We start from the raw sequence: 9675 nt of genomic DNA, 5'->3' as shown, positions 1-9675 counted from the left end.
CAAACCGGAAATAGTAAAGTGATAATTAGTCGGTTGCTCTTCATGGGACTTCTCTGTGAAAGTTGGCCACTCACTGTCTGGAGGTGCTCCCGTTCCCGGTGGAGCCCAAGTAAACGTGCTGCTTGGGAGCGCTCATCACAATGCAATCTCCTCCGATGTTGTTCTGAATGACTCCAGCGTGAATAGCGGCCGCGCAGATGTGCGAGTCCTGCATTTACACATAGTTGCAGTCACAGACAAGAAGTCCACCGGTGGGGTCAGGCAATCCCGTACCGCAGAGTAGACCATCGTTCCGAAGACAAAGTGTTCCTCTTTGTCACACCCGGGCGGACAGTAGAACCTGCAGAAGACACACACATTGTTGTGAAATTGACGACAGGCGGTCATGAAACATTGTGTCAAGCGTGACTCATGTCATCGAATCGGTGAAGCGGAGGCTGTTGAACTTTCCGGCACAGGTCGTCTCATCTGTCGGACAAAAGGCCAGAGTTCGTGGCATGTTTTGGGATTGTTGTTTTCGGCAACCAAAGCGGCAGATTGTGTTGCTCACCCTCATGTGCGCATCCCAAGATGTCGAAGCGGAGGCCAAATTCTGGACAATTTTCCAGCGGCAGGATGCAGACGTACTGAGCGATTGCGGGCGTCTCAAGCAGATGAGTCCCACCGCCGATGAACTAGAAATGGAATGTTTCCGTGTTTGTTGTGACAATATTGAAGGATGCGGTCACAGTCGACTTGATTGGCCCCCCCGCGCTCACCTTCCCGTCCGGGTGTTTGGTCCACTTCCTCCTATCAACGCTCAGTCTCATCTCAAGTTTGATGTCCCAGGAGCGAGTATTGTTGCTATCACACCCCTGGGTCACGATCGCCGTCACCTTTCTCTTGTAGCCGAGGTTCACCAGGATCCAGCTGCCGACGGCTGGAGGAGGCAGACATTCCAAAGCTCAGGAGACCAAAGTGCCAAGCGGTCAATTTTCTACGTACGATTTCTTGACGGCTTCCAGCAGGACAGGCGGGCTTTATCCGGGGTGGCGTCTTTCATTGAGGAGGCTTTGAAGGAAGAGTCTGCAACGCTGCCGTCGGCGATGCCCAGACTATCGAGACATACTGAGGACAGCCAAAAGTCATTTTAATTTGGAACGGACGATTAAAAAAAAGATCTGGCCGTCAAACCCCTTGTGGGACTCCTTGCATTGTTTTTTGGGAATTTGAAGAGTCCTAGATTCAGTGCAGAGTGGAAGATCACGAGACGTGAATCCCACCTTTCTGTTCACAGCTATAGACCATTTACAGATATTTGTAGGTGGCAGGGCAGGACTGGTCCTTCAAAAGCTCAATGTGGCATTTTTACTGGCTGTTGCACATTTCCCTGTAGCAAGGGAGGATGCCTTCCACTGAGCAGTCCTCTGCAAGTTACGAGACACCAGTGAGTGTAAGTGGGCCTAATGAGCATTGATGCACCTTGAATAAGTTCAACAAGACATAGTTGACCAAACTAGCATCTTTCTGTTTCTGCATACAGAGCCCTTCTGGCATCTGAACGGCTTGTAAGCCTTGCTTCATTTTCATTACATTACGTAGCATGCCGAAATTGTTTGGAGACACGCTGAATGAGCCTTCAGAGGTAGGCCTTAATTGGAACCATCAAAATGGTGGATTCTCAGCTCTTACTGTCGTCGAATGAGTCGTCGTCGAATGAGTAGTCGTCGATGAGTTGCTGTCCTCCTGGCAAACGTCGTCACTCCGCCGACCGTAAAAGGCAGACTGGATGCTGATGTGGCTTTGCTTCTCACTCTCAGCCTCACATACGAGGTCAGCAGAACGTTTTTTGCAGAAAAAGGATCTCCTTAAATGTGTTTCCTGCAAGACAAAAGCAAAAGACGCGAGTCGGCCCGTTGTGAGAATCGGCCGAGCGTCGCCATGTCTTACCTCTTTTCTTGCAGATGTGGCCTCTCTTCTTCCGGCAATCGTCAAACTTCCAGCGGACGTTGCTTGTGAGTAAGGAAAGACAGGACGCACCAGAGAGGTCACCGGGGTCATCTGGAAGGAGACGACAGATGCTCAGCTCCGTGCCTCCGCAACGTCGCAGACAAACATCGGTTGGGTTTTTGAGCCACCTCCGTCCATGACGATGTAACCAAACGGGGATCCGTCAGTCCACCCGCTGCCGTCTTTCGTGTTGTTTTTGTTGACATCCAACCACAGAGAGGGAGCGCTCGGATGAAAAATGTACAGACCTTTGCAAGTAAATGGTAAAATGTGCAACAAGAGTTTGAAACATTCTTGTTGGTGCTCTACGCACTGCCGGCTTCTTTCGAGGGGGGGGGGGGGGAGCAAAGATACACCGCGACCGCTCGCACATGTACGCCAATGACGATCCGCACGCGCCATGTCTCCAATTTCCAGGCTGACTACTGTAGTGCACACCTTGGTTGATGTACGCGCAGGAACCCACGTTGGCACTGTCGGGAGAAGTCGTGAAAAGCGAGAGACACATCCGACAAACGTGCCAATTTGAAGGCTTTTCCCTCCTTTCTCGTCAATGTGTGCGCTCTCTCAAGTTTTGCAGACGGGTTCCATAATCTCGCTGTGTGTCCCACCTGTCAATGAAAGAGCACAAAGAGGGGACCTTCTTACCTTCCGTCTTGACCTGAGTACCAGTTGGCGTAGGTCGGCATCACAGCGGTGTTGGACCAAGTCAGCTTCTTTTCTCCCGCTTCAAAAAACTGACACCAGAGTCTTCTGCAGTCCAAACCCATTGTCAGTCAACTACCAGTAGCAAGCCAACAGCCGCCTGCTTGCGCTTCCGTCTCACCAGATTGAAGAGTCCGATCCAGAACGGCTTGTCGCCCATTTGCTTCTTCACAAAGATTTCCTCGTATGGCAAGGTGATGGAAACCAGGTCGCCGCCATCCCAGACGCAATCGTAACGAGCCCCCACCCAACCGTTGGTGGTCTCCATCTAGTTGTAGCAGTTGGAGCCGAAGCGGCGCCACCCTTTGATCCATTCACGTCTGAACGACTGAGGACACATTTCGGGATGATTCTGACGTAACAGCGCCATGTTTTTTGTATTCTTCAGCATTTGGAGAAATCAGGATATGTGACAAACAAGCGGACCACGCCTTCATTCGGTTTCAGCCAATTGCGTCACCTGCATCAGCACTGACATCAGACAAAAAACCTAACAATTGCCACTTCAGTCCTCTCGGCTAATGACACATGTTGGGGAGAATCGGTCAAGCATCTTGATTTACCTCTTCTCTTGCAGACGTAGCCGCGCTTCTTCTCGCAATCGCCAACTTCCCGGCCGCCCTTGCCACTGAATAAGGAGTTGCAGCGTCGGCCGGATGGATCACCAGGGTTACCTGGAAGGAGACCACAGACGCTCAGCGCTCCTCCGTTCCTCCACGGAAATGAACATTTTCCGGCCAGGTTTTAGACCCACTTGCGGCCAACTGGACGGAACTCGGTGAGGATTGGTCAGGCTGCTTGCTGCCGTCTTCAACCATGGTGTCGTTGGCGTCCAACCACAAAGAGGAAGCATTTGGCAGAAGACCTTTGGGTCAAAGGTAAACATGGAACACGAGGCTGAAACATCTTACAGGTGCATGTGCGAAACGCTTAACCATAATGAAGTGTGGGGGACGTCTGGGTCATGTTCCGCTGGGTTGGACTGGGTTCTCGATATGGCCTTCTTCCACCGGGAACGGTCCATGGCCATCTCGTGGTTGATGCCGAGTGCCTTCATGTCGGCTGCCACGGTCATCTGCCAGGTCTTTTTAGGTCGGCCATTGGGTCTTGTTCCCTCTACGTTATACGACATAACTTTCTTCACCCAGTCGTTCTCGTCCTTCCTCACTACATGTCCGTACCATCGCAGTCTGCCTCTCCTCACCACATCCACTATGGCCTCCACTCCCATCTTCTGTCTCAGCTCTGCACTGGTCTTTTCCTCCCTCATTGACACACCACACATCCATCTGATCATCCTCATTTCTGCTCTGTTTAGTTTGTCTTCATGTTCTGTTTTCAGGGCCCATGCCTCACTTCCGTACGTCATACTACTTCTGACACAGGCTGAGTACACTTGGCCTCTCATCTTCAGGGATGGGGCCTTAGATGTTAAGAAGGGCATGAGTTCCCTGAATTTCTTCCACCCGCTTCTCACCCTTGTGGTCACTGCTAGGTCCACCCCCCCATCAGCGTTAAGCATGTCTCCAAGGTAGCAGAAGCTGTCCACCACCTCGTACATCTCCCCATCTACCACGAGCCCCTCTTGCTCAGCTGGGTCTGCGTGGGCGACTTCTCCCCTACACCGCTTGCATTGGAAGGTCTCACTTGCAGCTAGTAGGCTGCCTTTTACTCCGCTGCATCTTCGGTGTACCCATCTCTGGCAACCCTTGCACCGGATAGAGTTAGCTTGCACTCCCTTCCCGCAAACTCCACATGGCCATGCTCCTGACTGCGATATCACTCCCAGGCCAGCACCACCGACCATGACCTTTGATTTTGCCGCATTCCCCTTCATTCCTTTCACTTCCAGGCATGTCTTCCAGGCCGCTAGCTTCCTAGCTAGGTCTTCTCGGCTGTGAGCCATCAATACCAGGTCATCCGCGTAGAGCAGCTCCCATGGTAGTCCACCCCTAACTTCCCTCGATACCACATCCATCACGATAGCAAACAGTAATGGGCTGAGCACTGATCCCTGGTGCACCCCTACCCTTACTTCAAACCCATTACTGTCGCCAACTCCTGTTCTAACAGTTGTGCAGGCTCTGCAGTAGAGAGCCATCACAGCCTTTACCAGTCCCTCTTCCACACCCGACTTCCTTAGGGCCCACCTCACCACCTCCCTTGGCACCCTGTCGAACGCTTTTTCCAGGTCGACAAAAGCGAAGTACAACCTCTTCCTCTTCTCCTGGTGTTTCTCTTGCATCTGTCGGATGACAAAAATTGCGTCTGTTGTACCTTTACCAGGCATGAAGCCATACTGCATCTCGTCCACCTTTACCCGTGTCCTCACCCTCTTTTCCAACACCCTCTCTAATAACTTCATTCCATGCTCCAGCAGCTTTATGGCCCTGTATGACCCGCATGCGAGTGGATCCCCCTTCCCTCTGAATAGAGGCACCAGGACGCTTCTTGTCCAGTCCTCCGGAATGTGCCCCTCAGCGATGACACTGTTACACAGGTCGGTCATCGACTGCACACCGACGTCTCCCGCTGCCTTTAGGATCTCTGCCACCACTCCAGATGGTCCAGCTGCCTTTCCATCCTTCATGGCCTTCATGGCTTTTCCCACTTCTGTCCGTGTGATCGGGCCACATTCACCCACCACTTCGTCGCATCCCGCCTCACCATCCCAGTCATTCTCCACATTCAGCAGCTTCTCCATGTACCTTCGCCTTACTTCCTTCACTCCTCTGTTGTCTGTCACGATGTTGCCATCCTCATCTTCACACAGTTTGCACCGGTCACATCACGCCTCTCCTTAACCATTTGCTTCGCTATCTTGAAGAAGCTCTTTTGTCTTCTATATATAGCTATGCTATAGAATTCAAGTTGATGCATATTTACGTGTGTACGACTGTACGTATAACTTTATTTTATTTTTGTAAAGAGAAAACAAATCGTTACATTTTGTAATGCTTATTTTTATTCATGTCATTTCAGTCTTACAGAAAGATTGTGTAATAGAAGAGTTGACAAATAAAGCTGAGGAAAAAATCCAAAATAAAATCGTCAACAAAATTTCTAGACTTCTTCGCCATTGCCTGGCTGTTAGCTATCTGTCTAACAATTCAGAACATAGCGAGGGCAGAATAACATATTTTAAGACAATTTAACAGTATTACAAAATATCAAACGGCTATATGCATATTTTAAGGTAATTTAATCATATTACAAAATATCAAACAGCTGTATACATATTTTAAGATGAATTTCTAAACACAGCAAACTTGAACAGCAACACAATAAAACATGACTAAACATAAACATGACTACTCTGACTCACTTTCACTCTCTGTTTCAGAGTCAGATATAGATGTGGATGTAGTTGATCCAGAGCCTATCTCTGAGTCAATGTCTTTCTCTCCACCCTTGGACTCCTTCCAATTCAACAGCTCCTTCCATTTTGACAACTTGCCTGAAAGGCCAAGTCTGACATCTGGCTCGCCCAGTTCCTCCTATTCCAGCCTTGATGCATTTTCCCGGCTGTCCGTAGCAGACTCCTTCCAGTGCAACCACTTGGCTAAAAGGCCAGGTTTGACATCCAGCTCGCCCATGTCGTCTTCCTGGATTAGCCGTGCCAATATCCCTACTTCTTCATTCTGGAGTCGAGATACGTTCTCCCGACAGTCCTTAGCTTCCTCATCCTTGTCCTTTTCAGATGAGCTTTCCTGGCTGTCCTGCTCCATCTGTTCCACTTCTCATGATTTTGGAAGGAACAAGATAGGGCGGTTTAGTGTTGATCGAGAAAACAAGAAGATGCAATGAAGCTGAAGCATATGCTGAGCAATCTCAAGTACTTACCTTGTACTCTCGCAGCCATGCTTATCTCGCATGTGGCGGGACAGGATGACGTAATCTTTTCCGCACTCTGGGCAATGTTTCTTTGTCTAAGGTGAGTCAGGACATGACAATATTATACATTTGATTACTTTCGTGATAGCCAAGTCATCAATGAATAAATGCAAGTGAAAATCAACATTCATTCATTAATATGTCTATTTCCTGGAAGTTTACGTCTACTTCCAGGATAGTGATGTACAGTAATCCCTCGTTACATCGCGGTTCATTTGTTGCGGCTTCAATACATCTCGGATTTCTTTTTTCCAAATTAAAAAAAAAAATCAAATATTCAAAATAAACCTTCTAAATTGAGGCATTATGGCACGAAAGTTGCTCACACACCAGCATACGGCAGGGAGTGCCCACACTATTGCAGTACAGACACTTGTACCTTTTTATAAAAAAAAGGTTGTGATGATAATAAGAGTTCTATAAACATATTTACAGTATTGTACCTTGTTATAAAAATTGTTATAATAATAAAATAGTTCTAAAAACATATTTACAGTATGTACACTTGTACGTACCTTGTTATAAAAAGTTGTTATAATAATAAAAGAGTTCTAAAACACATTTACAGTATGTATACTTTAGCTACATCTACATATGTTACGCACAAACACACACACGCACGCACGCACACACACACACACACACACACACAGGGCAGTGACGCTACACACACACAGGGCTCTCCAATACACATCGAAACCAAATGGTCAGGTGACGCTTTCCCGCCTTTTCCGGAGAGGATAAAACCTTCATTCCTGGAGATGGGGGATGCTGTTACATCTGCTATGGTGCCATGTGTACTGGCCGCCATTAAACAACCAATAAAGAACTAACTGTTACTCCACATCTTAGTTTTCTTGACCCAAGAACAGACATCATCAACAACACACAACAGCCTTAACCTCTCGGCCACCTCGTCTTGTGTTGAAATGTCCTGTTATGTGCGTTGTGCCAAGATACTTTGGATGTGAAGATAATGAAAATTCGACGAGGTTGTGACATGAAATGATGAGTGGAGAGCACAATAGAGTAGCAACCCATCGCCTGAATATCTCAGCCACCGCATCTCATGCATGAGTTGTATGGGCGACATGATATGGTATGTACGGCGTGGTAAAGCCGCAAGGTAATATGATACGATACTTTCGATGTGTAGCGAAGAAGAGGTAAGCCACAAAAGGAGCGACACTGTCAACAAAGAAAAACGTTTTTCAATGTTGTCCCACCCCAAAACGTTGGGATCATCGGATCTGCGCAGTTGGATAGTTCCACCAACATTTTAAGATTAACATCAACATGGTCTGCCTGGGTGTCCTGGCTGAAGATCCGAAAGAAAAGACCCTAAACTTATTGTACGCTATTGCATATTGGTCATGATCGTATCGTGTTGTGGTCGCAGCATCCCCGGAACGAATCTGGGTCATGGCGTAATTAAATTACCTTGCTGAATTTGTCCGTTGTTCACTGTTGTCAAACAGCCTTGTGTTCAAACAGCACAAGCTTCCAGACATTACGTTCACCTACGTTTTAACGTAGGTGGACTAATTCATCTTGGCGAAACGCCCTCAGGCGTTTCAATCCTTTTTTTAGGCCTGGCTGCCACGAGGCAGCGATAGACACACAATTATGACCCTGAAAAGATACGCGCAAACCGGCTATGATATTAATCAGAATTCATTAATCCCCGAAATGCAGTCCAGGTCCGTCATATTCGCCACCAATCGGAATGTAACGGAATCAGCTAATTCACTACGGGGCTCGTTGGTCTAGGGCAGGGGTGCTCAATACGTCGATCGCGATCGACCGGTCGATCGCCAAGCCACTATTGGTCGATCGTGTGATATTAAAATGTTTTTGTTTTTTTTGTTTTTTCGCACTTGACGCGTGTACAAACAACGGCGCTAACAACACAACACAAACACGCTAGCTCGAGAGTTCCCTCCAATTGTCAGAACCCTGTTTTTTCTCTTAAACTTAATACCCGTTATTACTCATGTAAAAATGAGTGGGGCAGCTGGCCATAGTAAGAAGTATCACTTTCATAGGGAATGGGAGAAGGACTTTTTTTTCACGATGACATATATATATATATATATATATAATTATAATTTTTTTTAGTGGGTAGATCTTTTTGACTTGGTCATTTCAAAAGTAGCTCGCGAGCTGAAAAAGTTTGGGCACCCCTGGTCTAGGGGAATGATTCTCGCTGAGGGTGCGGGAGGTCCTGGTTTCAACTCCCCGACGAGCCCTACTTTGAAACACTGCTGTCTCCTGTTCTCTGCCATTTTCGACAGGCCAATGTCACATGCGCATTATTTACTGGCTGCATTTGTGTGTCACGTGATGCAAATTTGGACATAGCGAAGGACTACCAAATGGAATGTAACAGATTCAGCATGGTTCCATCAAAAGTGAATGAAAGAACCAAGTTTTCACCCAGTGTCAAATCCGGTACCACAACATAGTTGCAACGCTAAATCGTTTTAATGTGTCAGGCACTTTGCAAAGGCACCAACAATGACAAGAAATATTTGAAAAAGATGTTTCCACCCAGTCTCAAACTGGGGACCTTTCACGTGTTAGGCGAACGTGATAACCACTACACTGTGGAAACATTTGCTATTAACTTGTGATCTGGCGCTCCCTGTGTGGAGTTTGCATGTTCTGTTGCCTGCGTGGGTTTTCGCCGAGTTTTCCCCCCACATCACAAAAACATGCTTGGTCAGCCGATTTAGGTGGTAATCCAAATTGCCCATAGGTGTGAGTGCAAGTGCGAATGGTTGTTTGTCTCCGTGAGCCCTGCGATTGGCTGCCAACCAGTTACAACTTGTCCCCTGCCTACTGCTCGATGACTGCTGGGATAGGCTCCAGCACGCCCGCGACCCCCGTGGTACAGATAATGGATGGAATGGATGGAACTGAATGGGGATCAGTTTAGGGCCTGAAGAGGGAGCAACAGCAATGTGTACATACTTTTATTAGTTTATACAAACATCTATACTTCATATCAATCAATGTGTAAATAGGGTTAGGGTTAGTTTATGTAATTTGTCCAAACATAGTTGCTCAATCAGAGCATAGACACAG

General features: G+C 47.6%; 1 non-coding gene across 1 annotated transcript; it reads right to left on the bottom strand.

Moving 5' to 3' along the window:
* Window positions 1-9129: 9129 nt before the first annotated feature.
* Window positions 9130-9202, bottom strand: trnav-aac. The gene has a single exon. It is a non-coding gene; the product is annotated as a tRNA-Val (tRNA).
* Window positions 9203-9675: the final 473 nt, after the last annotated feature.

This window comes from Syngnathus acus, chromosome 11, assembly GCF_901709675.1.
Source record: "Syngnathus acus chromosome 11, fSynAcu1.2, whole genome shotgun sequence".
NCBI classification, from domain to species: Eukaryota; Metazoa; Chordata; class Actinopteri; order Syngnathiformes; family Syngnathidae; genus Syngnathus; species Syngnathus acus.
This window is presented reverse-complemented; position numbering and strand designations above follow the sequence as displayed.